The sequence below is a fragment of the Tachysurus fulvidraco genome, chromosome 19, assembly GCF_022655615.1.
Source record: "Tachysurus fulvidraco isolate hzauxx_2018 chromosome 19, HZAU_PFXX_2.0, whole genome shotgun sequence".
NCBI lineage: Eukaryota > Metazoa > Chordata > Actinopteri > Siluriformes > Bagridae > Tachysurus > Tachysurus fulvidraco.
The window spans coordinates 18,442,861-18,461,428 of NC_062536.1; the positions used below are offsets into that span (position 1 = coordinate 18,442,861).

At 41.0% G+C, this 18,568-nt stretch overlaps 1 protein-coding gene across 2 annotated transcripts in view; it reads left to right on the plus strand.

Annotated features, from left to right (window-relative positions):
- The window catches only part of sox5 (SRY-box transcription factor 5), a 226,343-nt gene that overhangs the window by 67,715 nt on the left and 140,060 nt on the right, over positions 1–18,568 (plus strand). The gene's annotated exons all lie outside the window — the stretch shown is intronic.

Sequence of the window (18,568 nt, forward strand, 5' to 3'; positions counted from 1 at the left end):
TAAAATCAATGATGTGATTCTATTGGTAGAAAACATAAATAAATAAATAAATAAATAAATAAATAAATAAATAAATAAATAAATAAATAAATTCTTTGTCTATAGAAGTTTTTTTTTTGTAAACATGATCAACAATAAAAAAAAAAAGTTCACAGGAGTTCACCAGCCAATCGAAGAACATTATCGGAACGTTCAGCTCTGTACATCAGAACGTTATCAGAACGTTCAGCTCTGTTCATCAGAACGTTATCGGAACGTTCAGCTCTGTTCATCAGAACGTTATCGGAACGTTCAGCTCTGTTCATCAGAACGTTATCGGAACGTTCAGCTCTGTTCATCAGAGCGTTATCGGAACGTTCAGCTCTGTTCATCAGAACGTTATCGGAACGTTCAGCTCTGTTCATCAGAACGTTATCGGAACGTTCAGCTCTGTTCATCGGAACGTCCATAATTTTTGCTCTGTTCATCAAAACGTTATCAGTTCTCATTTTATCTTCCTTCATCAGAAAGTTATTAGAACGTTACTCAGGTCACGCTGAAGGTGATTAGTTTCCTTCCATCACACATCCAGAGCGAATTTTTATTCCTCTTCAACCACAGAAAAGTTTCAGCGAAATAAAGGGTTCCTGAGCTGCGAGGCGCTGACACCACAACCTCTCCTTACGATGAGCTACAGAAACTGTAACTGATAGAACTTTTCCAGCCTGGATAGTAAACAGTTCATTAGCGTTGTTACTGTTAGCGTTGCGACTTACCGTAGATGAACATTGACACAGATTATGAGCGATCAGCATCGGTAACAAACAACCTCAGAGGTTGTGTGTTGTTGTGTGTTAAAAGCAACTGCTTGAATCTGATCGGTAAGAAAACCTAGAAATCTCGACGGGGTCAGAACGCTTTAAAACGACAACTCCTAAAAAATGACACCACAGAGAAGTCACCCGCAGATGTAAAACGTTTTAACGTAAATTAAGGAGGTGTTTAATTTCATTTGCTTACGGAGGAAGTCTCCAGCGTCAGCGCGTTGTTACACCTTCAGGTCAGAGGACATTTCACGCCTCGCCATTTGTGATTTTAACGTCTGCTGAACGACTGCAAAGCTAAAATATTCTCTCTGTCCAGATTTTGGCTTCTCCTCCTGTTTGTTCCTAAACGTCTCTACAATGTTAACTCGAACGTTTCAGGAACGTTCTTTGAATAACGTATGCTCGAGTCCAGCTTAAGAACCTGTTCAATCGGTGTTCCGGAAAGTTCTGATAACGTTCTCTGTTCGCTTGTGGAACACATGGGATAATGTTTCATTACAAAAAAAATTATATATATATATTAGGGCTGGACAAGTTAACGCGTTTTTATCACGTTAACGCATTAATTAATTAACGCCGACAATTAGTTCATCGCGTGTTAACATACTTTTTATTTTGAAAGTCCGTTGCTCACTGCGTTTGAATACACATAGATAGACTGGGTCACAGGAGGGGTGGGATGTTTATCAGTAGGCTACCGGCTGCTTGGGATGAGCGTCATCACGCGTCTCAACCAATGAAAGCATTTGTTGTGTGCCTAAGAGAGCTACAGCGCGAAACAGAAAATATCTGGTGCGGACAGAAAAATGGAAAAAGGTACTGAAATCTTAAATAGACATTTTTATTTTAAAAATCCTCTTCCACATGGTGGAGTTGATAGAACTAAAGCTATTTGTAAGCACTGCAAAGCTAAATTGTCGTATCATCGGAGTACTTCGAGTCTGAAGTATCACTTAAATTGCCCGGAAGGGGCCGGTTATAACGTTATGATCGAGGTTCTGGACACACACACACACACATATATATATATATATTTTTTACACACTAAACAAAACGTTAATGATTTATTTATTAAAACATTAATGTTTTAATGTTTTATATATACGTTACTGTTATATTTATTTTGATTACATTAATGTTTAAGTTAAGATTTACATAAGTGTTAACTGCTACTAACTTCTAACTGCTGTAAAAAAGCACTTTATTTGTTTAAAGTTTTGACAAACCAAATGTTATTGCACTTTTGTTCATACAGCAGTACTTTGAAAGAATAAAATTACGCAATACACTACTTTTGATTTCATTGTTGAATTTTGCGCACAATGCGATTAATCGCGATCAATCACAGAAAAAAAATCATGCGATTAATCGCGATTAAAATATTTAATTGTTGCCCAGTACTAATATATATATATATATATATAAAATAAAAGAGAATGAAGTGATGCGATGTGTTCAAGAGAGGAGAAAGAAGAGTCTGTGTGTGTTTTCCCAGCAACAGGAGCACAGAGCCAGTCTCAGGCCCTCATGATCAGGGGAATTTATTGGTGCTTAGATGGCGTGAGCTATTAAAACATTACAATAGACATTAGCGCGAGGCCAGGCAGCCTGTTCGGCCTAACGAACATATGCTTCCCCGCTGATGCCTAAACTCTTATTTATGGATTTAATTTAATGTGCAGGAAGAATTCTAAATTAAATTTGGTGCGTGCCTCCGGAGAGTGCCGGTGTATAATAACATGGTAATTTTTACACATCTTTGTGAGAAATGAGAAAATTAATTCTTTCTGACAAGCTGTAATTATTGGGTTTGGAACGGGCGCAGCTGAACAGTTTGAGCTCAGCCAGTCTGCCAATGAGCTGAAGGAGAGAGGTGCAGATAGCGAGGACACGCGTAATTATAGATGCACGCTCGCACATGGACACACACACACACACACACACACACACACACACATGCTTGAGGAGCAAAGAATAGAGACAGACACAGAGAAACTGTGTGTGTGTCTCTCTCTCTCTCCATCTCTTTTGATCTCTCTCTATTGCCTTCACTGTCTCTCTTGCTCTCTCTCTCTCGCGCTCTCTCTCTCGCTCTCTCTCTCTCTCTCTCTTGCTCTCTCTCTCTCGCGCTCTCTCTCTCGCTCTCTCTCTTGCTCTCTCTGTGTCTCTCTCTCTCTCTCTTTCTCTCTCGCTCTCTCTGTGTCTCTCTCTTCCCTTCTCTCTCTCTCTCTCTCTCTCTCTCTCTCTCTCTCTCTCTCTCTCTCACACACACACACACACACACACACACACACACACACTCTTTATTTTTACTTTTCTGTGGAGTTAACAGCTTCAGTTTGATATTTTTACCGAGCTGCCGTTCCAGAGCAGCGAGTGGCCTCCTGCAGCCTTGTACTGAATCTAGAGCCAAGACAGGAGCATCATGGGAAAGTTCTCCACAGCACCACGGTTCTGTTCTGTAGCCCAGTCTGATGTCATCAGTTCAAGGTCATCTGACATCTGATACTGTATTCAATCACAGATTTGAAACGAAAGTCTTAATAATGCACCGTGTCATAAACACTCACCCCGATTGTGTACGTAACTTTCTGGTAATATCCTGAAGCTCCATTAATGCACATGATGCTTTGGCAACGTTGCACGAACGTTCCACCGAATCTGTTTCCCGATCCTACTCAGCGAATCTCAGTTACATCCTCAACCTTCACCGGTCAATGAAATAAACTTCTGTTCATGTTTAAGATCCTCACGGAGAACGGACGCCAATATCGCTGACCAATCAGATTGCAGGTCGACGGGGAAGCGGGAAAATCTGACACGGGGTCTTAATAAGGAAATGCACAGCCTTGTGCCTGTTGCAGTCTGAGGGTAGTTATGTAATACTAATACTTATATTAATAAAATAATAATAATAATAATAATAATAATAATAATAATAATAATAATAATAGTAATAGTAATAATAAAATAATTTATAATAATAATACCAATAATATTAATACTACTAATAATAATAACAACAACAATAATAATAATAATAATAATAATAATAATAATAATAATACCAATAATAATAATAATAATAATAATAACAACAACAACAACAACAACAACAATAATAATAAAATTATAATAATAATAATAATAATAATAATAATGCAAGCTAACCTGTCCACTTAAAGTAATCTGTTGCTATAGTTACAGGTTTCGTATCAGTCAGAATACACACATATTTAATTCTTTAATAAATGTTTATGGAAACAATAAACTGTGTTACTCTGGATGTTGTTTCCCTAACGTCCTAATAACGTTGTGTAAACTTTAGTGAAGATGTTTTATCAAGGTCGTGCGAACCTTACGAGGCTTGTCAGGGTTTTTTTTTCTATAGAACGGTCGAGAGATAAGGTGTGTGTGTGTGTGTGTGTGTGTGTGTGTGTGTGTGTGTGTGTGTGTGTGTGTGTGTGTGTGTGTGTGTGTGTGCGAGTACATGCTGACTGTGCATCCAGAAGCCATTTTAGTTTATTTATTTATCCTGTTCCATTTTGTCATGTGCTTTTAAAATTTTAATCCTCTCATCCCTGCGGTTAGCGACCCCCAGGGGAGAGACGTCCTACAGGCCACCGGGGTGAATTATAGATGACCTGGTGTGTGTGTGTGTGTGTGTGTGTGTGTGTGTGTGTGTGTGTGTGTGTGTGTGTGTGTGTGTGTGTGTGTGAGTGTGTGAAAGTTAGTGTGATGAAATGCAGGTGCCACTGTGTACCATGTGCACCGTGTCCTCCTCTCAGATGCCAGCTCAGGCTTTTCTCAGCTCTTTTTATGGTCCGCTGTCACAGGACATTAGCGGACGAGTCCATTGTCTTTCACTTAAAGATAGCGGCTCATGCCGTTCTGTCCCTCGCTCAACACTCACTTGTCCTCTGAGGACGGCACGGATGAAACATTTATTTCCCTCTTGTCCCGACACACACTTGAGGCTCGGAGGAGTTTGTGTGTTGCCTGGTGTCCATTTTTAATGCTAGCAGCGTAAACAGTGCACAGAGTATAGATATACAGTATGTCCAGCTGCATGGAAATACCCTGCCTCGTGCTCCAGGTAGAATTACAGGTAGAATTAAAGGGGCAGTGTGTAAAATTAAAAGTGCAATAGGGAGGATTAAAAGTATAGTGGATAGAACTAATGGGAGATTGAGTAGAACTGAAGGTACAGTAGGTAGAATTGGTCGTGTATTTGGTAGAATTAAAGGTACTTGATGTGGAAATAAAGGTAATGTGAGTAGAATTACGGTAAAATGAATAGAATTAAAGGTAATTTGGTCTTAATGAGAGTTGTGGTCAATGAGTAAGCTACTATTACTATACAACTGTACATTTAATTCTACTCACTGTGCCTTTAATTCTACTTACTGTGCCTTTAATTCTACTCATTGTGCCTTTAATTCTACTCACTGTGCCTTTAATTCTACCCACTATTCATTTAATTTGGCTCACTGTACCTTTAAGTCTGCTCACTGTAAATGTATTTCTATGCATTGTAACTTTAATTCTACTCTCACTGTCTTTAATTCTGCCTATTGAACACTTAATTCTACTCACAACACTTTTAATTCTACATACTGGTTGTTGTTGTTTTTTTATTCCGCCAACTGTACACTTAATTCTACTCGTTGTGCCTTTAATTCTACTCACAGTACCTTTAATTCTACAAACTCTCCATTTAATTCTGCTGACTATTCATTTAATTTTACTCACTATGCCTTTAATTCTACTTATTCTACTCTGCCCCTTTCATTTTGTGCCTTATTTATGCAGCCTATGCAGCCACTTTAATTCTATTCACAATGCCTTTAATTTCACTCGTTGTACATTTAAGTTTACTCACTGCACCTTTAATTTTCCCCAATGTGTGTTTTTTAATTCTACTCAATGGGCCTTTTATCTGAGCCACTTTACCTTAGCATCTGCCCATCATACCTTTAATTCTATAAACTGTAACATTAATTCTATTTATTTTTCTCCCCACGATGTTCAGAGTAAATACAGGAAGTGAGCGAGGTGAGACACGGCTCTGTTGTTCGCCGTATCTCGACGTTAATCGAGATTTTAGCGACAAGGTTTAGCACAGGTGATTAGCCGGAGTCTCCGAGGTCGTCTCCGAGGTCGTCTTAGAGGTCGCCCTGGGTTTGTGCACAGAACAATGCAGTGCTCTATAATTACCCCAGAGATTAGTGAGGTGGTGGGATTGTGTCTGTATCTGGGTATTCTGTGGGGTGGGAGCTGGGACCCCTCTGATTGGGGTTAACCAGGGGCTAATTTGCATAAAAAGAGGTTTGATGGGAGGTGGGAATGAAATGAAGTGTGTGTGTGTGTGTGTGTGTGTGTGTGTGTGTGTGTGTGTGTGTGTGTGTGTGTGTGTGTGTGTGTGTGTGTGTGTTAATGATTTTGGTTCAATTTTGGAATTAAAGGTGCTGCAGATGCATCAAAGTGACTGAATGACCATGTAAAAGTATAATTTATTTCAATTAAGCGAGCACAGCGGGACTCTGCACTCTACTACGTATAATTTACATTTGTTTAAAGCCACAGAGTGGAAGAATTTATTTTTTTATTATTTAAAAAAAGGAAAAATCAGAAGGAAATGAGGTGGTGATGATGATGATGATGATGATGATGATGATGATGATGATGATGATGCAGAGTTTCCACACGTCCTGAAGGGAAGTCAGTCCCGACGACGCTTCGTAATTCTCACAGTTGTGGAAAATGAATCAACGTCCTTCTGACCAATCAGATTCATTCTTAAACCTTTCCTTATATATGCTATAATTTAGCATCCACAGCTTGAACAGAGAGGCAGGGATTGTTTTCGGATTGATTTCGTTTTTATTTTATTTTATTTTTTTTGAGGATTTGTTTTGCTTTGTGCTTTTTTTCCCCTCATTGGTCAAATCACTAGCACTGAAATTTTAACCCTACTGTATATTTAATTCCATATAAAAATGTAAACCGATTCATTTTTCATTCAAGTATTCTAAAGTGAATAGTGAAGTTGTTACCATGGCGACATGTTTTTTTGTTTGTTTGTTTGTTTTCTGTGTTTGTTTACTTTAGAAACACACTAATAAGACAGAATTATACAACACATTTTTTTACAATAATTTTTACAACACATTTTTATCATTTCAATTTTTCCGGAACAAACAAATCAAGGTTATAATTATGATAAAAAATTATATAAAATCGGCTGCAAGTCAGTTTGTAATTGTTAAATAATAATAATAATAATAATAATAATAATAATAATAATAATAATACATGAACGAACAAACAAACAAACAAACAAACAAATAAACAAACAAATAAATGAATGAATTTTGAGGATAATGAGGATGTAGATATCATGAGGTCGTGTTTACATCCGTTTTTCTCTTCTAAGCTTCTCTTTGAGGCGAGAAGTTCAGGGTTGTTAAGTATAAAAACATCACACACCGTTTCATTCTACCGCTCTGCACGTCGGAGGTCATTCTCACAATCAATCTCAAAACATCAGTAGTGGATATTCGGTATCAGACGAAACCACACCGGTGTTGATGTGTATATGAAATCGGTCCCTGAGATGTGGGCCGATTCGGGACGATATGTTTGTGTCAGGAAAAAAAAAAAGCTGTGCTGCTGTTTAGTCTTTGAAAATCTGTGGTCTGAGTAAATGTGTCTCTTTAGCAGAGCTTTCACTGGGTTTGACAGGGGGGGGGGGGAGGTCCTGGAGAAAAGAGAGAGAGAGAGAGAGAGAGAGAGAGAGAGAGAGAGAGAGAGAGAGGTGTGTGTGTGTTGTGTGTGTGTGTGTGTGAGACTGTAACACAGAAGCCGGTGGTCCGCTCGGGAGGACGCTCTCATTGTTGCACCGGGTGATGGAGAGAAAAAAGAAAGTGAGAGAGAGAGGGAGGGAGAGGAGGGAGAGAGAGAGAGAGAGAGAGAGAGAGAGAGAGAGAGAGAGAGAGAGAGAGAGAGTGAGAGACGTTTGATAGAGTTGTGGGGTTGTGCATGAATAAATGCTGAAGGGCAGCCATTGTCTGAGCTTGACCTCAATTTGGTACTGTAGAGTCCCTTTTTACCCGAACGTCGCCTGCCACAAAGCCGCCATTCTGCTCTGTGCGCTTTAAAGAAAGAGAGGATTAGTAAAACAGTAAAATAGCCTGATTGCATGTCCAGAATCTTAACTATCAAGCGTGTGAGTACAAAGGCGTCGAGCGGGCAGGCAGGAAAGGGCGAGGTCGTCTACGCCTAGAGATGTTTCGGAGAATCTCTTTTCTGCTCCTTTTCTCTCCGCCTGTGGTCTGTCCCGGTGATGAGTGAGGTAGAGACTCGAGGACCAGAGGAATGCGCCGTGTTTCTGGACGGAGGCGAGCGGGTGTTGCGGGTTGCAGCTGCATTTCCTGTTTATTCGTGCCCAAGTTTGAGACGACGCTAAAGAAACAGGAGCGGCATTCATTCGTTACTCTCTCTCTTTTCCTCCTTTTCATTTCATTTTCACCCTCCAGACTGGATCCTCTGTGTGTGTGTGTGTGTGTGTGTGTGTGTGTGTGTGTGTGTGTGTGTGTGTGTGTGTGTGTGTGTGTGTGTGTGTGTGAGACGATAGCCGTTAAGACAGCTGCGTTAACAAAATGGCTCTTTCATCACACACTTCAGTGTGTAGTACACTGACTCACTGAGGATTGGGGCGTGTAAACTTTTGCACTGCCGTAACTCTTTGCTTTAAGTCTCATCAAATTCATTAACAGGCCACTTACATATATTTTCTGGTAGGACGTGACCTATAGATCTAACCCCAGGGGAATATATATATATATACGTATATACAGGGATGCTCATAATTATTGGCACCCTTATTAAAATTATAGGTATAAAATAATACATTTTTTTTATTTTAATATTAGGGAAATTATTAAAATGAGGAACCTTTTGTTTATTGACTTATTTATTTAAATATTTTCACTGATTTTATTTCAGTATTTTATTAATTAATTTTTATTAATTTTAGCATCATTACCGGTCCAAATTATACCTCATATTTTTTTTGCTTCTTTTTTTTCCTGTGTTTACATCAAAGCCTAGAAATAAAGTTAAAAAAAAAAAAATCAGAACTAAATTGATATAAACGAAACTTTTCCTCTGTGATCTCTCGCTCCTGCTCTTTGTATAAAGCGGTTTCAGTGGGTCACTCGGAGCCGCCTGCACCATCGACTTTTCCTTTTTTTGTCACACTTTGTGCTTCACACACTTCACTAGCACTTTTTTTGCACTAGCACTCAGTCAAGGAGAAAGACATAATTGCCTTAAGTCACCTCTTCACCACGCCAGACTGCTTTTCTCACTCAATCCGCCAGGCGCTACTGACAGATCCGGGGTCCCTTCGCTGACCTCCATTGTTCTGAAGAGGAGAAAACAGGGATTGTGAACTCGATTAGACGAGCCTGACTTGAACCCTTCCTCTCTCTCGCCTCGACTCGAGGGCCTCCGGATAAGACGAGGAGTCAGCCGTGTCACTCGGCAGCGCTAAACTTTTTCATTAGTGACTTTTAGAAAAATCCGGCCATTCAAACACGTAGCACACACCATCACTGAATAGCTTTTCAACAGTCAGGACAAACACATATCTCTTATAGACATAGACATGGAGTCACTGAATCAGTTAGTGAGCAATGAATCAATGAATCAATACATGAATCAATCAAGAAGCTTCGTAATAGCAGGACAAGGTGTTGGCTTGTGGGCCTTGTTTTGATGTGACAGTGTGTGTCACTCTCTCACTCACTCACTCATTCATTCACTCATATCACTTACTCACTCAATCACTTACTCACTCACTCACTCTTTCACTCACTAACTCACTCACTCACTCACTCACTCAATCACTCACTTACTCACTCACTCACTCACTTAATCACTCACTCACTCACTCACTCACTCACTCATTCAATCATTCACTCACTCACTCACTCGCTCAATCACTCACTCACTCGCTCACTCAATCACTCACTCACTCACTCACTCGCTCAATCACTCACTCGCTCAATCACTCACTCACTCACTCAGTCACTCGCTCAATCACTCACTCGCTCACTCGCTCAATGACTCACTCACTCGCTTACTCACTCACTTACTCACTCACTTACTCACTCACTTACGCACTCACTCACTCACTCACTCACTCGCTCAATCACTCACTCACTCACTCACTCGCTCAATCACTCACTCACTCACTCACTCTCTCAATCACTCTCTCACTCCCTCAATCACTCACTCACTCACTCACTAACTCACTCACTCACTCAATCAATCACTCACTCACTCACTCACTCAATCACTCACTTACTCACTCACTCACTCACTCACTCAATTACTCACCCTCTGACTCAATCACTCACTCAATTACTCACCCTCTGACTCAATCACTCACTCACACAATAAATCACCCACTCGTTCACTCACTCACTCACTCACTCAATCACTCACTCAATCACTCACCCTCAATCTCACTCACTCACTCACTCACTCACTCAATCAATAAATCAATCAGTCACTCATTCACCCACTCAATCACTCACTCACTCACCCACTCATTTACCCACTCACTCATTCACTCACTCACTCACTCACTCACTCACTCACTCACTCACTCATTCACTCACTCATTCACTCACTCACTCACACAATAAATCACCCACTCACAAACTCACTCACCCACTTACTCACACAGTCAATTAATCACCCAATCACTCACTCACTCACTAACTAACTCACTCCCTCACTCACTTACTCACTCACTCACTTACTCACTTACTCACTCACTCACTCACTCACTCCCTCACTAACTAACTCACTCCCTCACTCACTCACTCACTCAATCAATCAATCAATCAATCAATCAATTAAACCACTGTCACTCAATTGAGTGATAAATGAGCTGCTCAGTGTCAGTAAATAAACAGTAAATAAATGAATCAGTTTTTAAAATAGTCAATTCAATCAAATCAAACACACAATCGGTCACACAATGAATCAATCAATCAATCAATCAATCAGTCATTCATTCATCTGTAGTAAAACAATCACCCAGTTAACGGAGAACAGAAACCATCTTTCTTGTCCCAGCTTCAGCATTACGGCAGCACAACCTTCTATTTCCCGACGTATTCCGCTGTCAGCGAGAAAAGTCCTGCTGTAGAATTTCCCCGAAAACTTTGACAGAAATTCTGGGATAAATGTGAGGTGTGAAACTGGTCCCGGTGCCGTCAGCACCTGGGCGGCAGCAGCAGCACCAGCAGCACCAGCAGCAGCACCAGCAGCAGCAGGGTGGAGGTGATGTGATGCGAGAGGACGCTTCTCCTCTTGTGAGGCCCCTTGACTTTGCTGTCAGTCTCCTCTGCCGGTGCTCGTGTCGTAATGAAGATTGAAAATGAAACAACGGACGCAATTATTTTTGCCGCCGAATTAAACCGCAATCAATCATCCTTAATCACTGCTCTAATGCTGGATTGGAGGCAAGTGAGAGCTGTTCAGGCTTCAAGGTTAATTTGCTTTGTTCTGACTCGTGTTGGAGTGAATGGGAAAGAACCGGAGAGGAAGTGAGGAGCATGTCAAACACGCTGTTACTGAAGAGCCACTCTGCCACTCCACTACTGAACAACACACACACACACAAACACACCTCTCTGAACAACACACACACACCTTTTAACAACATACACACACCTAAACAACACACAAACCTCTGCACACCACAAACAGCTCTGAAAGACACACACACAGCTCTGAACAACACAAACAGCTCTGAAAGACACACACACAGCTGAACAACACAAACAGCTCTGAAAGACACACACACAGCTGAACAACACAAACAGCTCTGAAAGACACACACACAGCTGAACAACACAAACAGCTCTGAAAGACACACACACAGCTCTGAACAACACAAACAGCTCTGAAAGACACACACACACCTGAACAACACAAACAGCTCTGAAAGACACACACACAGCTGAACAACACAAACAGCTCTGAAAGACACACACACAGCTCTGCACACCACAAACAGCTCTGAAAGACACACACACAGCTGAACAACACAAACAGCTCTGAAAGACACACACACACCTGAACAACACAAACAGCTCTGAAAGACACACACACCTGAACAACACACACAGCACTGAACGACACACACACAACTGAACAACACACACACACACCTCTGAACAAAACACACCGGAACATTACACACACACCTCTGAACAACACATAAACCTCTGAACAACACACACCGCTGAACAACACATAAACTTCTGAACAACACACACCTCTAAACAACACACACTGCTGAACAACACACACCGCTGAACAACACACACCGCTGAACAACACACACCGCTGAACAACACACAGGCAGAACCTGGGGACAGGTTTATTTCTACCTATCGTTTCTGCTGAAAGTGTGAGGAAAGAGCAACACACACACACACACACACACACACACACACACACACACACACACACACAGACAAACACACACACACACACACACACACACACACACACAGACAAACACACACACACGCACATACTCCCTGATACCTACAGCTGTTTCATCATTGTCTCAGAGCTGGAAAAACAAAGCATCAGCAGATGCTGATGAGTTTCCCTGCCAAAAATGCATGTTTCACACACACACACACACACACACACACACACACACACACACACACACACACACACACACAGTACCTAAAAATATAATCCTCAGACTAGAAAAAACTTAAAAGGTTCTAGATTTATCACATCTCCAGCCTAATTAAAAATGCTAGTATCTATAAATATGCATGAATTTGGACACGCCTCCCCTTAGCTAAGGTAGCTAGCCATAAGCTAGCATTTTGTTAATATTAGTTTTGCCAGCATTGACGTAGCATAACAAGAAAAAAATGATTTGGTTTGATGCTAATATTAGTATGCTAGCTCAAAGTCTACCAGCTAACTGCTAGTAAGCTATCTCACATTTGTCGCAGTTTAGAATTTCGTGATAAGTCATGAGACTGAGATAATGCATCATAAGTGTGGGATAAGTCAAAGGTCTGAAACAGGTCCAACGTCTGGGATAACAAGTCAGAATATATCTCAAATATTTGAGCTAATAAGTCACAAGTTTCAGATATTGCATTAGGAGTATAATAAGTCTCGAACTTGAGATAACAGGTCTGCAGTTTGAGCCGTTAAATTAGAAGCATGAGATAACACCTTAGAGTATAATTCACAAGCCTGAGATAAGTTTGAGATATGAAATGGTTATAAAATAAGTTTTACATGACATACAATTGAATTGTTAAAATATGAGATAGGTGAGGCTTTCGAGATAATACATTTGAATTATGATATAAGATGTAAGTTTGAGATATTGCATTAAAAGTATGAGACAATGTGTTCAATGTGAGATAAGTCAGATGTTTGAGGTAACTTTGAAATGTGAAATTAGTGCCAAGTTTTTAGATGCCATAAAATTGAGATATTAAATGATAAGTATGAGATAACATCTCAAATGTGTGAGATAGTGAGCAGGAAGAGTGAGAAGTCTCATTAGAAGTGAGACAAAATGTTTCAAATGTGAGATAAGCCAGATGTTTGAGATAAAACGATCTGAGTTTTGGAATAAGTAACAGAACACACACACACACACACTCACACACACACACACACAAACACACAAACACACACACAAACACACACACACACAAACAAACACACACTCACACACACACACATACAAACACACACACAAACACACAAACACACACACAAACACACACACACACACACACACACACACACACACACACACACACACACACACACACACACACACACACACACACACACACACTTAAATAACTGCTGCATTTATATTGTATTGGATATTGGATGGTAAGAAGCTTATGAAAGCGTGGCATGAAATTGAGTGCTCTGATCCTCTTTCAAAGTCTTATTCACTTCAAACATAAACACACACAGCTGTAACACAATACGTATGTGTGTGTGTGTGTGTGTGTGTGTGTGTGTGTGTGTGTGCGCGCACGCATGTGTATGTGTGTGTTTCATATACTGTTAGCTCGTATCAAGGTTGTTTTTTGTTTGTCTTTAAACACAATGGTACTGTCGTTATATACAGTATGCACTTCCTGCAAAGTAAATGAAAGAAAGCTGAGATTTATAAACTTTACTAATATTTTAAATGCCATTTTTTTAAATCAGTGTTTAATGTAAGATTTTTCAATGACTTTTGTATACCTGAGAAATTGTTTTAAAAAAAGAACACTTCTTTTACTTTTTACTTCAATTTTTGAAATCAGAAATTCTAAGATCTGTCAATATGCATGATTATGCAAATTGTAAGACCCTCAGACTCCGCCCCTTTTTTAAATAAAAACTCAAAGAAAAATTTTAATGATTTGAGATAATGAGTAAAAATTTAAGTGACGTGACGTAGGGCTAAGTACGGTGACCCGTACTCAGAATCCGTTCTCTGCATTTAACCCATCCAACGTGCACACACAGCAGTGAACACACACACACACACACACACACACACACACACACACACACACCGTGAACACACACACACACTGTGAACACACACCCGGAGCAGTGGGCAGCCATTTATGCTGTGGCGACCGGGTAGCAGTTGGGGGGTTCATTGCCTTGCTCAAGGGCACCTCAGTCATGGTATTGCCTGCCTGAGACTCGAACCCACAACCTTAGGGTTAGGAGTCAGACTCTCTAACCGTTAGGCCACGACTTCCCCATAAATCTCTCACTCACTATCTCATTCATTTTCTACCGCTTATCCGAACTACCTCGGGTCACGGGGAGCCTGTGCCTATCTCAGGCGTCATCGGGCATCGAGGCAGGATACACCCTGGACGGAGTGCCAACCCATCGCAGGGCACACCTCCCCCCCATAAATCTGGTTTATGTAATAGAATACCTATGTAATAAACCAGAACTGATCAAATGTAGAAGCTATAAATGAACAGATAAACATATCATATGCAATGTGGGGTTTTATTTTGTTGTTGTTGTTTTTGTTGTACTTTACCTGCCAAAAATGCCATACATCATTATGCAAATTAGATGTGTCTCCTGGCCCCACCTCTTTCCCCCACCCACTTGCTAATTACTATTCCCTACTAGAATTGGAGGAATATACATACAGTGATTTGTTTATATTACAGGACAAAGACCAGGTCTGTTTGGTTTGTCCGTTCTTACTAACTGCCTGGTGACTGTTATGGAGATTTAAATTACTTAGGAGATAAAACAAACAAAATGCAGACAGGTACAAATACAAATTCAATAAAAACCGTGTTAGTGTGATTAAGATAAACACATAAAAGTCTTTCATTCAGACCAGCGATGAATTGGAGTGATGTAGCTGAGGTTGAGGAACTGTCAGAGCTTACAGGGTTTACACAATGCTGCCTTTCTACATCTGGGAATTTTTTTTTCCACTCCCAGGTTTAAGCTACACCAACTTTTTTTCTTTTTTTTTTCCCCCCCAAAGTTTCCCAGTTTCATTTTTCCTGCATATCCCTTTTTTTGCTTGTATCTTCTCAGACCAAGATGGTGGAGGTATCTGACTAGATGGCCTGAAAGAGGATGAAGAGAGAACCTTTTTTATTGATCTCGTTGTCCTTTCTTTCTTTATTTCCATCTCTTCTTGCCAGAGTACCGTCTCGCAGATGGAAAGATACTTTTTTTTTTCTTTTTTAAATTGTCCTGAGCCCTCTATTCGTTTTATATAACGCGCGGTTACACAACAGGTTTCCGAGCGTACGACGAGACCTTCCCATCTGAAGCAAATTGTTTGCTGAAACTTTTCCCATGTTTGCACCTCCTGGGGTCGGCTCAGTTGACACCTTTCAGAAATCTGCGCCTCACATCAATAGCGGCGCCGACGGAGCCGATCTCCGACGAACAAAGCCACCCACACTTCTCCGACAACTTCTCAGCTCTGGTAATTGCTTCCAGCGCCAAACCCTCGCAAAAGACCTTGACCGTGTACAGCAGCCCCCGATGAATCAAGGCCGCAGAGAGTGCACCGGGGAAGGGACCCGGACGATCGCGCTCGATTCGACAAATTAATTTTCCTTAACATTTGGGCTCACGTTTCAACCCACAGCTGCTACCTTCTGCACCATTGTTCACGCCTGAATAACATACCGCCGAGATAAGATTCTTTGCTAAGAGAGAAAGGGAAAAAAAAACAGCGAAAATTCTTGTCGCTTTGTCAGAATTATTATCAATTGCGATTATCTTTCACCTTGAAATCATTCATTCATTTATTCATCGGTTCTTCGGTAAGCATTAATCCTGCTTAGAGTCTGGAGAACAAACCTCCGGATGGAACACCACCTCGTTCCGTGACCACTCACACACTCATTCACATCTTTTTTACCATGGCAGAAACCCAGAGAACCTCAGAGGAAACCTACAGAGATAGTGGGAGAACATCTAGATCTACAAAGATGGAACCCAGAAGCTCATGTGTCACATGACATGGGCATTTCTAAAAGATACGGACCATAATTGCCTTTAAGAGTGAGATCTAACAAAGCACACGTGTGGATCTTATGACGCACGGATCGCACAATAACACATTGGTGTTGATAGAAAGAAGAGAATTGAGAGTGTAAGCTTCAGAGCCCTAAAGATGCCAGAGAAGCTCCGTCTTTTGTTTGTAGGTGTGATTTTTTTCCCCAACGGTTGCTTTGAATCATTATGTAGTAGTTTTGCCCATAAAATCCTGTCCCTCCTCCTCTTCTTCCTCCTCCTCCTCCTCTTTTTAGGTCTTGGAGGAGAGATGGTATTGCCCTGGGTCTAGCTAATTGTGGGGAGTTCAGGAAGACCATCATTAGCACTCAATCTTAGCCACACATGGTCACCAGATGTGTGACTGCCCATGGTGAACTGCCACGTTTTGTCTTTTGTCTCGCTCTCTCTCTTTGGCTCTATCTCTCCTTCTCTCTCTCGCTCTGTTTCTCTCTCCTTCTCTTTCCTGTCATCTCCCCACTTCCCCCCCACCTCCAACTTAATAATCTGCCTTTTGTTTCCCCAATGGCTATTGTGCGTTAAGTCGGTCCATGCGTCATAAGAGAAGTCACTCAGCGTTGAATGGAATTCTTTGTCACAAAGAAGTGGAGAGTGCAGGAGCCGCGATGGGGTGGGGTGGGGGGCGAGGACGGGGATTTCAGTGTCCCTCTGGTATTTTTATGACTTGTTTGTGCAGTTTGGAGAAATGCACATTGTGGCCCAAGGGGAAGACACATACCACCTTTTAGGAGCCATGATGGATGTGCTTTTGTGTGACTCCGTATGCTGGATGTCGCGTAATAAACTCATACAAAATGTCATCTCGAGGAGAACCTGTCATTTATACTGTATGGTGACCAGACGCAGACATTTCTTCATTAGATCGTCACTAGTTAGTTGGCAGGTAACACAATGACTAGAACCCAAGCACTATCACCGGAATGTCCCGGGTGTAGAACCTCGCTAACGTCAGTCCTCAGCTACATCACTGTCGTTAAATGGAGATGGTGTTTATAAACGTAGCTGAGACACAAGCAGCAGGACAACAGTTCGGTCTGTAGCTCCATCTTATACAACACTTCTATAGGTTCTTCACTGGTTCCTTGTCAGGGCGTGTGGTTCTATAAAGAACCTTTAACTTCCATAGAACTTTTCCTTCACTCAAAAACAAAACAAAACAAAAGAAAATGTTCTTTAGACTGTAAAAATGTTTTTTCAGGCACCGAGTAAAAGGAAGGTTTTTCTGAAAGGTTCTTTTGAGGTTATTCTGTGGCATCACTGGGAAAAATAACCTGGTTTTATTTTCAGGAGTCTTTAATATCGGACGGAACCAAAAAATGGTTCTGTATATAACAGGGTTCTGTAAATCCAAGTTAGTAGATGTAGTAGATTCTATGTAGAATCTTCCTTCCTTCCTTCCTTCCTTCCTTCCTTCCTTCCTCCTTCCTTCTTCCCTCTCTCCTCTCTTCCTTCCTACCTCCCTCTCTCCTTCCTTCCTACCTTTCTTCCTTCCTTTCTTCCTCTCTCCTTTGTTCGTTTGTTCCTTCCTTCCTTCCTTCCTTCCTTCCTTCCTTCCTTCCTTCCTTCTTTCCTTCCTTCCTTCCTCCCTCCTTCTCTCCTTTGTTCATTCCTTCCTTCCTTCCTTCCTTCCTTCCTTCCTTCCTTCCTTCCTTCTTCCCTCTCTCCTCCCTTCCTCCCTCCCTCCCTCTCTCCTTCCTTCCTTCCTTCCTTCCTTCCTTCCTTCCTTCATGCTTCTCACCAGATCACAGTATAAATTCATCTCAACAAAAACTTCCTACAGAATTGATAACAGTAGCTTTGATATTATCGACTTCAGGTTTTTTTCCCTTTACTATTCAATCTATTTTCAGAGCCGCGTCCTTCACGAACACGTCATTTCAAACCATCTTGTACATAGAGACACAATTCCAAAAGTAATGACACCCTCTCCATTCGTTAAATGATTGAACTGGTTTAGTACATAAGAGCTTCCTGGTTCTCAGAGGGTTCTACACAGAATGTGTAAATTGGCCGAGCGCATACAGAACCCCAGGGATCTGTGTAGAGCTCCGAGGAAACGGTTTTTTATTTATTTAAGAGCTTAAAAGAACATAAAGGATAGT